Below are 18,523 nucleotides of genomic sequence, written 5' to 3'. Positions count from 1 at the left end.
CAAGAAAGAGTGGGCAGATATTGCCAAGTCAAGATGTGCCGTGCTGATAGACCCAAGAAGACTGAATGCTGTAATTGAATCAAAAGATGCTTCAACAAAGTATTAGTTTAAGGGTGTGCACACTTATGCAACCAGAGTATTGTACAATTTGTACTTTGTATGTTTTTTCCACTAACACATTTGTTTGTTTTTCAATTGAATTGTACAGGTTATAGGTCACATTAAAGGTGAGAAACATTTTGAAATGATTTATTGTGGTCTCTTTTTTTATATCACAAAAACCTGGCATTTTAACAGGTGTGTACACTTTTTATATCCATTGTATATCATAAGGATTAAATTAGAAGTATATAGACGGGGATGAGCAGTGTGACAAAATAATGTATATATCTGGGAGATGCTTGTAGAACTATAAAACTATTCAGGTATTGGTGAAGACTAGTGGCGGGGAGTAGGATTTTGAGTGAAGATAAAAGGTTTGATGACACGACAAGCTGAACATAACAGTGTCATTTATCGTAGAGATGTACAGAAGCAGATTTATTGATTTGATAAATGAAGTGAAAGTGTCATTTTAAATGAGATTGCATTCTGAGTGGATTTCAGTGGTAGTGGAATGCAGATCCATAGTTTAGGTACAACATTTGCAAATAGATAGTCACCTGATGTGTTAGATGCTTTCGTTGTAGGTTGCTGTATTGACAAGGTTACAAAAAAGGCTGAAACCTGGTGTTATTCATAACTAGTGGGGTGTGGGTTTACTGGCCCAAATGTACCAATAAAGTCTAAAAAGACTTAAAAGTGGAAAAAATAAATAAATATATATATATATATATATATATATATATATATATATATATATATATATATATATAGATATATAAAATCATGGGCATTCAAAAGCCATGTAGCTGAAACACTGTCATGTCTCTCAGAAGTAATTTGCATATATCCCAAGGGCCTCCACTTCATGAAGTTTAAGATATTACACAGTGAACGCTCTAGCTTGTCTAGGTCTTTCTTGTAGTTTTTACTGAATGGTTTGTCTTTAAGAGTTTTTTACCCATTGGTATATAAAATATAGTTAGATATAGCTATCTATTTCTCTATATGTGTGTGTGTACATAGATATGTATAGATATGTGTGTGTGTATGTGTGTGTGTGTGTGTGTGTGTGTGTGTGTGTGTGTGTGTGTGTGTGTGCGTGTGTGTGTGCGTGCATGTGTGTGTGTGCGTGTGTGTGTGTCACACATACATGCACACATGTTTCTTCAAGCTTTTCATTAGGAACCTTTGTCCATCAGATGCCGCTGACCTCAAAAAAAATTCTGTAACTGATAAAGATTAGTTTTGTATCATTCCTTTCTCAATGTTACTCAAGTGCTGTCTATTTACTTTGCATACAGTCTGGTTAATTTCTCATTCATGACCTCTGTATTTTGTAACAGTGTAAATAAATTCACTTTATCAATGAAAATCACATGCTTTCATTTCCTGGATGCAAAGAATTAATCAAAAGAACACATATTTCTGTTTGCCTGTGCACACACCTCAGTATAACTAGAATGTATCCAATATGAGCATTCCTGCTAAATTAAATGCAGCTGCTGCAATGTAAGTATGCATAAAGCAGCACAAATCTGAAGCATTAAGAAAACACAATAGATGAGTGGCAATGCATACTTTGAATGGACAGCTTTGAAGAGGAAATACAAAGACAAATGTTAGAGATGCTTACGGTGTATATCCCACCTCAGCATGACTATCACAGAATTTGTACAATACTGTAATGTCATACTTTTCACAATATGAAACTGTAAACACTGAGGAAACACAAAGAAAATAGGCATATAGATATTCTTCGGTATACATTTCACTCTGCACGTGTAATCTGTGTAAAGTAATGCATAAACCACTCACTCCTTAGACTTAGTAAATCAGGTGGCGCAGTTACAAGCACATCTGTTTCTTAACAGGAAGTCAGTTAAAAAGTGAAGGATACTTAAACTCAAACATTCCAGAGTTTAGAACATAGGTTGGTATAGTTTAATAATAATTAGGAGCTGGGTGTGTGTGTAATCCTGGCTTGACCGCATGCATTAGTAATCTAGGTGTGAGTAAATCAGCATTACCAAAACATAGAAGATGATAATTTCTGTTACACAATGCCATTATTTAAAGGAAAAGAAATTGCTTACCTGTTAAATGATGGCACTATATCTCTGAGCTTCTTCATACTATCATGCTTTTTCTACGATTTGATGACTTGATGGGATAGCTTCTTAGTGTACTGCACATGCATTAGACATATATGTGCCATAGTTCACACAGGTACAGGTCATGTATGTGCTAAAGCTTCCACATGCATTGGATGAGTATGTGCCATTCTTTGCATATGCATGGGCCATGTATGTGCTGCAGCTTGCATAGTAGACTTGTTAGAATGCAGTTTATGCTATGTTTCTTTTTGTTTGGGACTGAAGAATGTTCATGTGTCCTACTGTTTACCAGAGGCCACTTTTGTACTCCCAACATAACAGAGGTGAGTTAAATTTTTTTGTAATATTTTTAGTTTTTTTTTTAACCTCATCACTGGAATTATTTTTTCCACATTGCAGAAGAGCGAACATGGTAGCTATATTTAGTAGCCTGAACTCATTGCTAAGGAGATGGAGGATTTGTACTGGACATGCAGATTACTCTTTCTAACCAGCATACATATTTTTGAATAAAAATCACTTTTAATTGTATAGCAGTTGTCGCTTGTCTCATGCATACAAAAGAGGGAATGGAATTTAGGAAATCTTCCAAAAGAGACCATGCAGCAGTGTATGGCTTTCATATACTTATTGTACATAAACATTGTCAGAAACTATAACTGAAACTTGTATATTCAAGTTAACTGATTCACACATTACTTCAAACACACTCGCATGTGCATCTCCTACACTCACTCTGGCTGTATTTACAAAATGGCACTGTTCTCGCACGTGCTCAGGACTTATATGCACGTGCTATCTGGCTACAGTGGCTCACTAGGAACATTACACATAATGATCTACATCTCTAGCTTTGACTTGTTCGACATGCAGTAGGAGAACAAGACACTCTATATGCTGGATAACATTTCAGTATCAATAACAATCAAACTGAAGTCCAAGTCGCTGTGTATTTTGGATTGGACTTGAAAATTCTACCCAGTCTGGTTACTTAAAAGCTTTGATGGGCTTTAGCAACAGGGGCAGTCTCTGGGGAATTCTTCTCACTAGGAACTTCAAGGATAACATCAGGATTGTTTGAGGAAAATACACTGTCCTGTGAAATGGAAACAAGTGTAAGGTCGCTCTGAGAAGTAGAGCCTTTGGCACATGCAATCTGCTGCGTCACTGGTGCAGTAACTGGAAGCATATTTATTTATTTATGTATTTTACATTTGTTAACCGGGAAAGTCCAACTGGATACATATCCATTTTCAGCGGAGGCCCGGGGAGAAAAGCTCCATGTTTTGAAAGCATTTAGTAACAACAATAAAAATGTAGGTATTTAGTAACAATTAATGATGTAGGTTAAAAGATATTTAAAAAGTAACAATAGATCTATTTACAAAGGTTTAGTAACAATTAAAGAAAGAAAAATGCAGCTTGTAATGTCTTTGATTTCTTCTAAATTCCATTCCCTCTGATTGAACAATATAAGATCTTGGTTCCTTACAAGCATTTTTGATAATACTCACTTGGTCGTGTCCTTTGGTTGCCTGCATCCATACAATTTCTCCTTGTCTTAGTGGTCTAAGAGGTTTGCCAGATTTATTGTAGTATGACTTTTGTGACTGAAGTTTCTTCAAAAGTTGGGTTTTGATCACTTTATTGTTCTTTGCATTTGGAAGCAATAGTTGTTTACTGATTGGTAAGGTTATTCTCATCTGTCTAAACATTAATCTCTGAGCAGGTGAACCAAGTAAATTATCTCAGAGAATGTTTTTGAGATTGAGAAGGTTAAGGAAAACATCCGTACCATCTTTCTTAGATTTCTCTATCAAACATTTCGACATTGGACTGCATGCTCAGCTAATCCATTGGACTGTGGGTACTAAGGATTACTAGTAACATGGACAAAGTCCCAAGCTGCAGCAAATTTCTTGAACTGCTGAATGGTAAACTGCATACCATTCTCAGATACAACAACTTTTTGTGGACTACCATCCACAGAAAAATGTATCTTCAATTTTTTAATGACAGCGCTGAACATTAAAGTAGGAAGAAGGTCAATTTCAAACCAATTTGAGTAAGAGTCTACTAACACTAAGTAATGTTGACCATTCCATTTGAAAATATCAGTAGCAACCATCAACCATGGTAGTTCAGGAATCTGGTTTAGCTGAAGTGGTTCTTTTTGTTGGTGCCATTTAGTACTATTACAAATAGAACATCCACTTGGTTCTCTATATCTTTTGACATAGAAGGCCAAAATACTACGCCTCTTGCCCTTCTTTTGGTAGAATCAGTATCCAGGTGTCCATGATGTAAGATCTTGATATATTTCTTTTGTAATGCTGTGGGAACAACTACTTTAGGACCTTTCATGTTGATTTCATCTTCCGTCATGAGCTCGTCTCAGTAAGGAAAATATTTGTGGACATCAAGTTGTAGGTGGCTTTGCTGCACTGGCCATCCTTGATTAATAACATGTATCAGCTACTGCAAAACTGGGTTTAAAGCTATGTGTTGCCTGAGTTCATTAAGAAGTGATGAGGAAACATTTTTTGACTTTTAAGTCTAGTTTCTCATTGTCATGCTGTTTTGTTGTTTGTCTGGCTGCTCTTGACAAAGTATCAGCAAGGTATAAACATTTGCCTTTTATGGAGACAATATTGAAATTGTACTTTTGCAATTTTAACATCATGCACTGCAGATGTGCTGGGGCAGAAGTATTGTTTTTTTCAGAACTGTCACTAGAGGCTGGTGTTCAGTCTCTGAACAGGTTTGCCATAAATATAATCACTGAACTTCGAAAATGCAAACACTGCTACCAAAAGCTCTTTTTCAATTTGCGCATACTGCATCTCAGTTTGGGTTAAAGTTCTGGATACCTAGGCTACTGATATGCCTTCTTGAAGACATGCTGTACCAAGACAATACTCTGAAGGACTGTGCAAAAGAATTACTGGTTTGTGAACATCATAATATCTCAATGTGGGTGGACTAGCAATTTTCTGTTTCAGAACTTCAAATGCTCTTTGGTGTTGTTCTAACTAGGACCAGTTTACATTTATGTGTGTCAACTCACTTAACGGCGCTGAAAGTTAGATCTGGGATGAACTTTCCTAAATAGTTGACCATACCAAGAAAACATTGCAAAGATGAGACATTGTCTGGAACAGGCCTCTAAAGAATTGCAGCTTTCTTAGACAGATCTGGTTGTAAGCCACAACTAATAAACAAATGATGCACATAAGTAACTTCTCTCAGCTTAAATTTACATTTCTGAGGATTCAGGTTAAGATTGTGTTCACATGCATGGTCTAGAACTTTCTTAAGGTTTCTATCATGTTCGTCTTCGCCATTACCCATTCAATAATGTCATCTATTATGATAGCACATGGATAACCTAAAAAAAAAATGTTCCATCGCAGGCTGGAAGACTTCACTGGCAGAATTTATTCCAAATGGCAGTCTCAAAAACCTGTACCTTCCAAGTGCCGTATAAGTAGTTAGCAATGAAGATTTGTAGTCAAGTAAAATTTGCTAAACAAACATTTTGCATCTAAGACTGATAAAATAATGGCCTTTGGAGAGCTGCTACCTCTTCTACTGTATGCATTGGATGATAAGGACACGTAAGTGCTTCGATTAAGTCTATTGGCTCAATACATATTCGAATATCATCTGCGCTTTTCTTATGAGTTACAACCATGGAGGATACCCATGCAGTCAATTCTTTTAGTGGCGTTATCACACCTGAATTCACCATTTTGTCCAGTGCTGTTCTTACTTTACTTTGATTCTTCAGTGCTGGTCAGACAACTGGGCTTACTTCATGGTTTAACCTCATGGAATGAGTGAATGGTAGGTTGCCAAGCTCATTAGCATATTCACAAACAATATTCTGTGTAAAACTGTCCTGGTTGTTCAGACTTATATGGTGGACTTCTTTATTAAATGAAATCAGTCTCATTCTTAAAGTATATTTGAGGCCTAACAGTGACTGCACATGTCTTTTGACTACATAAAACTGCAAGCCATAGCTGTTTCCAGCAGAATGGCGTGTGACTTGAGAACTACTGCTCCATCAGTTTGAATCTCTTCACCACCATAAACAACTAGTTTTGCACACTTTGCTGAATCAAGTCTCTCACTAGGCTTCACTTTGGCAAACATTTGTGCTGATATAACATTGCACTTGGAGCCAGTGTCTACTTTAAGCTCGACAGCTTTCCCATTAATCCGAACAGTACAAAATATTTTGCTCTTCACCACTAGGTTACCAGTTGACTTATAGTTTACTGTATTAACTGTTTCATCAATCACAGATACACCAACAACATAAAAAAGTTTACTCACGGCTTTCTAACTGATCTACTTGCTTCTTGGGATGCTCTCTTTTACTAAAAGATTGTGGTACTTTAGACTTGCAAAGCCTTTTGAAATGATTCCACTTTTTACAGTTGAGACATTGCTGACCAAAAGTTAAGCACTTCTCTTGTTTAGGTTCATGGTTGTTCCACAATTAGCTGACAATAAGATTACTTGTAGCTGCCCCATTCAGTTTATGGTTAAAATTGTGTACTGCCACATTCTTCAGCTTATATCTCTTATTCATCTTAGCTTTGTGTCTCACACTATCAACATTCACACAGGTAGACACTGCATGCATACTTTTCTCATTTGTAAGCCTATTTGTGTGCTTTTCTCTAAACTTGTATATTTGACAAATCTCAATGGTTTTGTTCAACATTAAATCACTATCTCAATTCAAAATCTTTCTCCCTGCATCGTTATTAACACCACACACGTCTGTCCTTTATCAACTCATCTCGCAAATCGCCAAATCTGCACGTTTTGCTTTATTTTTCAAGTCAGTAATGTATGCTGCTGTACTCTCACCAGGCTTTTGATTTCTCATGTAAAATGTGTGCCTTTCCATTGTAAAATTAATTTCAGGGTTATACATTTCCCTAAATTTACATTTTAAGCCTTCAGGGTCTTCCTGCATTTCAAAAAACAAACCGAGCGAAAAGCACCGGAAAGAAAAAGTACTGGAAAGAAAAACAATGTACCACGCAGGTAAAATCCAAAAGTTTAATGATGCTGCCTGGTACCTCGGTTCTCAGACTTCAAGAGAATGCATTTTCACATCATGTGCAACATCTTAAACATTAAATTGAACCACTCCTAATCATCCATTAATTATCTAATTCAATAAATAAATTAACTCATTGGATGATCAGAAGCTACCATTGTTTCACAATACCCATCTTCCAACATTCTAACATGTTTTAATACATTTTAATATGCAGTTTCATTACATTTTCTGATTTGTTTTATGTTTTTACTAAATAAATTATAAATTATATTATAGCATTATCACACTGACATGCCTTCTAACCCTACAGTGCTCTTAAGTGCTATTATGCCCGTAACTGATGTACCATAATAAGTATAAAGAAAATAAATGTGTGTTTTCTGTGGGTGTTTTTCCCTGTGTCTTGAGAATGAACCCTAATATTGGCTGTCCAGTTTCACTCACAAGACACAAATATTAACCTCCTGATTTAGGCCTTTAGGCCTAAGAGTAACAAAATTAATAATAAACTTAGATTCCAACTGCAACAACTTAGTGGAAATATCTGCTCCCTCGGTATAATTCGGTCTGGCCAGTAAAAACACAGATAATGATAATAAACGAAGATGAAGTGGTGTACGGGTTCAAGACATTTACTGTATATAAACCATTTCAGGAACTGTAACTGAAACAAGTTAACTGACTCACACGTTATTTCAAACGCACTCGTATGTGCATCTCCATTCATGCCTGCCCTCACTCTGGCTGACTGTACAAAATGGCACTGTTCACGCATGTGCTCAGTACTTATATTAGCACATGATATCTAGCTACAGTGGCTCAGCAGGAACATAATGCATAGTAATCTACAGTAATTAGCACACAGCAACTTGTCTGCATTCTACATACAGTAGCTAGTAACTACCACAAGTAACAAGAAATACAGATTGAAATTTCATTAATATTCTTGATTTGTGCCATTGCTTGACTCTGAGGTACTTCAGACCAATAAGCAGCTTTCATTCATGAATAAAATGTCAGTCAACTAGTTTCCAGTACCATTTATTTAATTGGCTGTCAATAATAATAATAAAGGATTACACCCAGAAATCCACAAACAAAATGGCTCACATTTGAAATTGTTGAATAAAGTTTAACACTTTTGTCCAATGATATTGAGTTCCTCAAACTAAAATAACACAACTGCACAATACTTATAAATATTAGCTATAAATCACATGACTGATTAGAATGACGCCACAGTATAAAACTTTAAATGAAATGAAGTTAACTCCAGTCCAGCTGGTGAATCTGGGTATCCTAAGGCAATGTTACAACTGCCTCAAGTACACAGACAACCCTCTCCTCCTACCACAAAACACTAACATATGCAAGAGATGCAATTATACAGCCAAACTGGAAGCTAAGCTGTCTCCACCCAAGACTAGAGAAGACAGTCAAGAAGAGAAGGTTAACACTTGCACCACACCTCCAGCCGCACACAGACCTACTAAAACAGCACTGGCAAAAAATACACATAAATACACAAAATCATACTCAGGGGCTCTAAATAAAAACCTGCAAAAGCATCAGAGACTTCCAAAGCAGACACCCAAACAACCTGCACTTCCTGTCACAAACCAGACAACACATAAAACACAAAATCAGTGTGCCGCACAATCACAGCTCTTAAGGCGAAATAACATACCTAACACACTAGTAATAGGCGACTCTATAGTCAGGCACACTGACATCCCACTCACTAGGCTGGACAAGCAGAAGTTTACTGTTAGCTGCCTGTCGGGATCCAGAATCCGCCACATAACACAAGCACTCAGGTCACTCCAGAACAAGTGCAAATATGACTCTGTCATTGTTCATGTTGGTGTGAATGACTTGAGACATACCTCGCTGGACTACATGAAAAGATACATGGAAGAGATCTCTGATCATGCAGCCCAGGCTGGTATGACCCTGATCCTGAGTAGCATCCTGCCCTCACCAAGAATGATACCTCAGTATAAAGAAAAAATTATCAATTTCAACAATTGGCTAAGCTTCTGGTGTCATTCAAAGGGGATCCAGTGTCATCAGCCTGGGATGACATGCTCGACAAGCCACATTGCTTCACAAGATACGGCTTGCACCTGTCACCCCTAGGCTTTTGCATACTTGCCAAGGCCCTTGCTGCCCCCATAGTGCCTTTTTTTGGCATGGCTCAAAAGTCAAACCCACCTCTGTAAACAGCACAATTAACAAAAAACTGAGGGTTATGCTACTCAACGCCAGGAGTTTAAATCTCAAAATGCACGCGCTCGAAGCACTACTCAGTATGAAAAATGTCAACATCTGTGCAGTAACTGAAACCTGGTTCAAGGCTCCAGAGAGCACCCCAGCACTACCAGACTACAACTCATAACATCACATGTTTTGGCTACAGAACACGGACCAAAACACAAAAGGAGGGGGGTGTATCCATATTCATCAAGGATACCTGCACCTCCAGGTTAGTGGCGCAGCATGATACCTCTGAGATCATCCATGTGCAACTAACATCAGGCAAATCTGCAATGCAAATTATGGCCTGCTACAGATCACCCTCCATGTCACAGGACACCACTCCACCTTTCTGGAGACACTGGAAAGCATGAAGGTCCTACCAAACACCCTGATATTGGGCAATTTCAATTACCCTACCATTCACTGGGAAAACTACTCAAGTACAAATTCCCAGGCCCAGCGCTTCCTGGAATTCATCAACTCAAATGCCCTGGGTCAGCTGGTAAACTCCCCTACCAGAGGAGAAAAGATATTGGACCTGGTCATCACCAACATGGGCGACAGGTGTTCCACACCGGAGTTCAACCCGTCACTGGTTAGATCAGACCATAAACTAATCACTCTGGATGTCCACACCCCACAGCCACCCCCAACTACGGAAACCACAGTAAAAATCTTTTCTAAAGCAAATTTCACCTTACTTAAGACAGAGGTGGTAAGTTTCACAGCCCCCACGCTAAAGGATAATTCTGCTCAAGATGCAGAAACCTTTACAAATGCACTCTATGAGTACCTATAAGGATGCATGGATCATGCCATCCCTAGCAAAACCAAGACTCACTCCTCTAAGAGAAAGATACCAGTTTGGTGGACCCTTGCAATAAACAGGCTATACAATAGAAGGAGGAAACTAGTTCAGAAAAAAAGCAAATCCCAAGAAGGAAAGACATCCATGATCAGTATCAGTAAGAAGCTAATGTCCCTCATTAAATCATCCAAGGCTAACTTCGAAATAAAAATAGCCAAGGATTCAAAAGATAACCACAAAGCCTTCTCTAGCTATGTTAAGAATCTAAGTGGCAACTCGCAGATATGCACTGAACTAGTGCAAAATAGCACAAAATATACTGAACCTACTGATATTGCCAACATCCTAGCAGATAGATTCAGTGCAAACTTCACCCCCCCCCCTCTCACCTCCAAAAGGGTCCACAACAATACCGGAAAGGTGTAGTGTCCCAAAAATCACAAAAGCATAGGTGAAAGCAGCTCTTTCAAAAGCCAAAAACACAGCGTCAATGGGACTAGATGGTATCCTAGGCTACGTCTTGCACGAACTACAGAACGAACTATCCCCCCACCTAAACACGCTGTTCAACCTCAGCCTCTCCACAGGCTATGTGCCCATAAAATGGGGCACAGCAACCGTTATTCCTCTCCACAAAGGGGGAGGGCCACAACTGACCCTGGTAACTATTACCCCATAATCCTGACTAGCCTGGTCTGCAAGGCTATGGAGCGCATCATCATGGAACTCATTAACAAAGACATTGGGAACCTCCAAACACTTGACCCGACCCAGTTCGGCTTTGTTAAGGGCAGATCATGCCTACTAAACCTGGTTGACTTCTTTGAGACAGTCACCAAGGACATAGACGAGGGAAAGGTGATTCACACAGCCTACCTTGACCTCGCCAAGGCTTTCGACACTATTCCCCACTCGGGTATTACAGAAAAACTCACCAGCCTGAACATAAACCCCTACGTCACGAGATGGGTCGCCAGCTGGCTTACAGACAGAACTCACACGGTAAGAATAGCAGGCTCCAGGTCCGACTCTAAACCAGTCACAAATGGTGTCCTGCAAGGCTCGATCCTGGGACCCCTACTGTTCGTCTATACTTCTCAAAAGTACAGGCAATCATAGGAGGACTATGGCTAATGGCTAACCAAGTTCACCGATGACTGCAAACTGGGAGCCATAATTGACTCTCCGGCTGACACGGACATCCTCCAAAAGGGCCTTACTGAGATGGACACCTGGTGTCAAAGTCATGGCCTCAAGCTAAATGCCAAAAAATGCATAGTCATCCCATTTGGGAAAAACAAAACACCCACGAATTACCACATAGGTGGCAGCCCCCTTAATAAAGAAGAGGTAATACGAGATCTGGGGACCCAGGTAGATAGTAATCTTTCCTTTGACAATCATATTGCCAAACTAGTTAGGAAATCCTTCTATGTGGCCCATCTAATTACTAAAGGGTTTGCATCTTGAAATAAAGAGGTTATAGTGCCCCTCTACTCGTCACTCATTAGACCCATCATAGAGTACAATGCCCCATTTGGGATGTACCTCACAAGATACTTCCAACAGCTGGAAAGACCACAAAAGTACCTTACCAAGAGGATTACTGGCCTCAAACATATGATCTATGCAGCCCAACTGAAAAACTCCGGCTGTACTCAGTGGCATATCGCTTACTCAGAGGTGATCTCTGCGTGACTTACAAAGCCATGTCCAACTCAGAATTGATGGACATGCTCCACCTAAAAAAATCCAAGTCACTGCGAGCCATGTGCTCTAGTGAGGTAAACCTTGCCACAACAATAAATAGAACATGCTGGAGGGATAGATTCCTGTCATAGAGACTCCCCATGCTCTGGAACAAAATTCCAAATTACATCAGGCAGAGCCCCTCACTAACACTCTTCAAGAGAAACCTTGACGTGTGGATGGGTAACGGAAAATACACCCCTGGGATCACTTCATTGGCTCTGCTTGACAGAGGATCTGTTAATTAATCAATGGGGCAGCAAAAGCCGACACACTCTGGCTAGGCTTATAAATGCCCTCGGGCAGATAGCCAAGAACCTACCTATGAACAACATAAAAGTATGTTGATTTTAAAATCATGTTAATTATATTTCATCTAAAATATCATTGCCATTGGAATATAGTGTATAGTTTATAATTTATCAGCACATAATTTTAGCATGCTGCAAATAGAAATACTTTCATAAACTCTACCCTAGATCATGGCTTCAACGTCTACTACATTTTTGTTTAGAAATGGGATATTGAACATATTATAAATTGAGGGTAGGATTTGTATGTCAAATGCAATAACAGTACAATTATCTGCATTTAAGGTAAATTTGTTCTGACGAGTACATGTGTCAGAGTGGTTCTTTGCAAAACACCTAGTTTGCAGTCATTTGTAAACTTAGCTAACCATTTATCCTGGTTCCTAGTCTGGAGACCAAAGAAAGAAATATATGACAAAGAGGAAGTGTCCCAACATAGAGCATTGGGGGATGCAACAGCTTACCATTATACTTTCGGATGAAGCACCTAACGCAGAAACTAAATGGATTCAATCTTGAGTTAGTCAGTTATCAATCTTACCATGCTGGTATCTATTTTTAGAGCATTCACCTTGATTACTGTGCCTTCTTGGGGTTGTCAAACATCCTGGATAGATCAAGATACACCGTGTAAATGGAATAACCATTGTCTGCAGCCTGAGTGATCTTCTGAAAGAAAGATTTTGATATAATAATTGATGAAATCAGTTATGATAAATTCCAAATCTTTGCAGATCAGTCTTGTTAGACTGACTGTAAGAGTGTTACCTTAGTCACCAAATGACAGGCCCCTGCCATATGAAAACATATAAATTCTCCATAATTCTCCCATAATACTTACTATTGTGTAATCACATTATAAGTTTTGTAAGTTTAGGCCTATCTGTGTTCTTAATTGAAGGTTGTGTAGGAAAATAGACTCCTTTATATTGACACTAAATTTCCTTACTCCTGTCTGCTTATTTGGCATGATCATAAATTGAATAAAGTTAGAAGACTCTACAGTTTTTGGCAGAAATGTGTTCCAGTCTTAGAATGTGATACACCCCTTCCAATTTTGAAGTTATTTTGAGCCACTCTGAGCCTAGAGTTTTGATGATGACAGTCTATGGAACTTGTTGAGAGTTGCATGTCCAGATTTGCTTAGCTTCTCACCCTTAGTGGCCTTTTATGATAAAAATATGTCCCTAATATCCCTGTTACTACACTAATTCTGTCTGTCTGTATTAGTACAAAAAATAAGGCTATATTATTAAGCATATCTTTTGCTGCATGCATATCCTTGTCCTGATATTAATCAGAGCAGATGACTATAAGTTATACTACGCATGTACACATCCATCAATCAATGTGGCAATGCATTCACAATATAACAGAAAGATACACACAGTACAACTGTTAATATGTTTCCTTAAATCAATGACATTTATGAAGCCCTGCTAAAGGAACTTTCCTAAAAAAAAAATCAATGAAGCTATGTCTTTTTTTAATTAATATTTTATTTATATGACTAGATTTCACTAAGTATTAAGATTAGTTTTGCCACTTTGCAATTGAATGTAAATGGAAGCTGTTTCAAGTTATAAAATTGGTTTCTGGTAGTAGGATCGGAGAGTTAATCATGTGAGCTATAATTCCTGGAGTACAGGGTTTGATTCCCTCAGCTGTTATTTGCCTACTGTGTGACCTTTTGCTAGTCACTTAACCAGATATTTCTTCCAAGTCATCAATGAAAAGAGACTTTGTGTCTAGTATGCCTACCTAGTTAACAAATGGGAATTATCTTTAAGTGGATGCTGTGTCCTTTTTGTCATTATACAGGGTCAGTGGTGCAACAGGTTCAGGTTGCACAATCACCTTTGGTGCAGAAGGCTGTGGGTTCTATTTCCACACCAGGTAGATTGATTATTAATAGTGCAATGCATCATGGGGCAGGGGTGTTGCAATCCTAAATGTGTTATCGTTCATATGAGATGTTAACCTGAGGTCCCATCTACTTAGGTTGTCAGCAGCACAGGTGGATGTAAAAGATCTTACAGCAATAGGGGAAGTTCCCAGATGCCCTGGCCAAATTTCCCCTAGTAGTATAAATACCACCTCAAGTCTCCCCAAAAGGAGGCTCCAAGCCTTCTGGGACTAAAAAGGTCAACAAAGGGTAAACAAATTATCAATGGATTAGTAGATGGAGTAGTTGGTTTTGATTCTTAAAGGTCAGATCACTGTGTCTTTTACTGCTACACCAGGTAATTAGATTCCTTTTTGCAATACTGTCACCACAGTGCAGCATAAATGAAGTGCTTCATTCCTGAGTGTGCCATCCTGTGGATGGGAGGTTGACATCTTAAACTGAAGTCTCATTTGTTTAACTTTATGGAAGCTCATATGGATATACAATATCCCACTGCTCTTACTGAAACAAGTTGGGAAGTTTCCCCAGGAACCTGGTTAAGTGTCTCCTACTGAGTATGAATACCACCTCAGGTCTTCCCCGAAAAGAAGCTGCTGATCTAGTGAGACAAAACTTGTCAGTCAAGTGTAAATTAGTCAATTATGCTTTTATCATCAGGAATGAGTTTTCAAACAGCACGAGTGCCGGACATATCAGCAAAATATATCAGGTTTTAACTTGTGAATAGTGAGTAGTGCATCTGAGTGGGAAATAAAATCATATTCATTAATAATCAATTTGAAATAGAAACCCGTATCATAAAGTTTAAGCCCTTTTGAGAGAAGGCATCCTATAGTTATCAGCTACCATCATGAGTCTACATAACCCTATTTTAGTCAGTGTTAATCAGTTTAGATTCTACTTTACATCAAAGGATGTAGCAGTATGACACCAACTAATATGGGGATATTACTTGGTGAGACATTATTATGTACATCAGTAGTGCTCACAGATTCTATGTTCTGTATAAAACAGACTGACAAGCAGACAAAAAGGCAAATTAATAGTGAATCCATGGCAGTTGTGATAAGACTGTATGAAAACTGTTCCATATGAGGCATAGGCAGGCTTAGTAGGTTATGGCAATAACAAAGAGATGACATCTAGTCCATAACTATGAGTTATGACAAGACAAATCCAGAATGAAGTTGATGCCTGCGATAACCTAACCAGATTATGCACCACAGTGCATTGACTGATCACTCGGTGCTTCAGTCATTACCATACCTAACAGTCCAGAAGGGAAGGCAGGGCAAAGTCATCAGCATTTGTTCAGGTGGGGTAGTGCACGGTGACAAGGGACAGCAATGCTAGCATTCATGGAAGGGTCATAGGTTGTAGATGCAGTAATCATGCACATGGTGAAGAGGTTTGGGGGAAGTCGGTGATCACATACTGCAAAAATGGAGCATAGTTTCCATGGGAGTAATACTGCATGTTGCCTCACACTGTCAGGACTAGAGGCATTCTGTTCTAAGGTGGACATACCATGTCAGGACCAGGTACAGGTACCCTATAGTGGCCCCTACATGGTATTCAGTAGTATGTTACCAGCCATGACCCTGTATACAGATATGGTCAGGTGTAGCTGACTGTAGTTTTACAGCGGTACAGGGGCAGGTGATGCTACTCAACTATGGAGCCATCATTGGTGTGTACGTACAGTGGAGTCAGAGGTGAATTGGTCTTGACCATGGGAGTGTCCAGCATACCTGATTTGTAATGCCTATAGGCTTGAACCAACTGAATCTACATGCAATAAACCAAAGTTCTCTCATTTAGACTTTCACATTGGTGACAAACCAGATTTATTTACAAATGTTTGAAATTACCCTGTTTGGAGGAATTAAGCCTTACTTCATGATCCAGCTAATTATAGTAAATGTGGGCATTTCTGAAAATATGTGAATAACAAGTCACTAGGCTAGAAAAAATATTGATTCAAAAACTTCTTTGTAATACTGAGCCCCAAGTCCAAAAAACAAAATCTCAGACAGACGTAGTGTCAATAAACAATTACAATTACAGCAAATTCTGTCAGCTGCAAGTGACAAAAGTATTGACGTGTTTTTTTCAACAAGCCTTACATTTTCAAGTGCAGTCAATTTAATGACATAAACTAATCTTAAAAAATGGCAAAACCGCCAGTCTGAATGTTCAGACTTTAATTTATTTTGTGGCAGTGCTATCATTCTTAGCCAGTTATAGTAAAACCTCACAGTGAGATACTGAAATAGCACAATGTAGAAATAAAAGGATGCAGTAATGAACAGGAGCACGCATTTTAACATTTGTTCAGTACTATGTTCACAGTGAACTAATGTAATCATAAGGCGATATGGAATATTATTTGTCATGAGTGTGTGTGTGTGTGTGTGTGTGTGTGTGTGTGTGTGTGTGTGTGTGTGTGTGTGTGTGGGTGTGTGTGTGGGCTGTGTGTGTGTGTCTGTTGCGTGTGTGCGTGTGTGTGTGTGTGTGTGTGTGTGTGTGTGTGTGTGTGTGTGTGTGTGTGTGTGTGGGGTGTGTGTGTGTGTGTGTGTGTGTGTGTGTGTGTGTGTGTGTGTGTCTCTGTGTGCATGTGTGCGTGTGCTTGTGTGTGTGTGTGTGTGTGTGTGTGTGTGTGTGTGTGTGTGTGTGTGTGTGTGTGTGTGTGTGTGTGTGTGTGTGTGTGTGTGTGTGTGTGTGTGTGTGTGTGTGTGTGTGTGTGTGTGTGTGTGTGTGTGTGTGTGTGTGTGTGTGTGTGTGTGTGTGTGTGTGTGTGTGTGTGTGTGTGTGTGTGTGTGTGTGTGTGTGTGTGTGTGTGTGTGTGTGTGTGTGGTGTGTGTGTGTGTGTGTGTGCGTGTGTGCGTGTGTGTGTGTGTGTGTGTGTGTGTGTGTGTGTGTGTGTGTGTGTGTGTGTGTGGGTGTGTGTGTGTGTGTGTGTGTGTGTGTGTGTGTGTGTGTGTGTGTGTGTGTGTGTGTGTGCCCTGTGGACTAGACTTCTCAGTAGTGCCCACAGTCCAGAGTTTGATTGGTTCTCTCTGCCACCATTTGCCTACTGTGTAAATCTAACCAAAATCTTTAAATTGGATGGTGCTCCGGGGAAACTGAGTCAGACTCCTCAGTGGTGCCCTGAAGTACATACTAAGCACTGTCACAAAATAACTAAAGTTAGGGGAAAAAAAAAAATATATATATATATATATATATATATATATATATATATATATATATATATATTTAGATATATATTAATTTTGCACAGCACATGTAATTCATTGGTTAATGATGGTATGATTCTGTGCATGACAAAGTATGTCACATCTTATAAAGCTGAAGCCTGTTGGGTTTCTCATGCAATGTAACCACACACCAAATGACAAGGGTGTAACACTGTATAAAATATATAAAGACACAAAGCTTCAGCATGGAAATGTCAGTTTTAACAAGTCAAAAGCTAAAAAATACATAGAATACTGCCAAACAATTCAGACTAAGTTTTTTCACTCAGTTGCAAACAAGCTTTATCAGAGTCTAAAGTCATAATCATTAGTACATTTAAATAGTGCATCACAAAACATTTCAACTCGATTACCCAGATCAAATCAACCAATAGCAACAAGTTCTTAATAAAAAAAAGGCTGATCCATTTAATAGAAATAATGATTCTTAATGCATAATAAGTAAAGAAGTGTAAATATGCACAAATAAAATGACTCGTGAAAATAACTGACAAAAGACGAAAGAGCAAAGTGGGACTGATATATAGTACCCTAATAAAAACCTATATAAAAATAACACATCATTAAAACTATTTTGCATTTAGTTTGAAGGCACTCAAAATAGAAATATGATCATTCAGGCCAGGCTTCTCCCCTCCATTTAATCTCACCTGCCAAGCCAGTTCTCTGTATTCGAGTAAACAATTCACATCCCACCATTTCCATTTAGTACCACTTTGTCAATAATAAAAAAATAAAATGCTTTTTGTATCCAGTACCTTCAGTAGTGTGCCTCGATAAAACAATTCATACTATTTGTTTCATTTTATATCATATAGGTGTTCGTAAATCTGGTCCTTTAACCTTCTTGTGGTCTTCTCTACATAAAAAGAGGTATGTGTTAAACATGTTGCCACATACACAACATTCTTTGTGTTACAGTTAC

Source organism: Protopterus annectens, chromosome 4.part0 (assembly GCF_019279795.1).
Source record: "Protopterus annectens isolate FY-2018-M chromosome 4.part0, PAN1.0, whole genome shotgun sequence".
In the NCBI taxonomy this organism is placed as follows: domain Eukaryota; kingdom Metazoa; phylum Chordata; order Ceratodontiformes; family Protopteridae; genus Protopterus; species Protopterus annectens.
Note: the sequence above shows the minus strand (reverse complement) of the source record.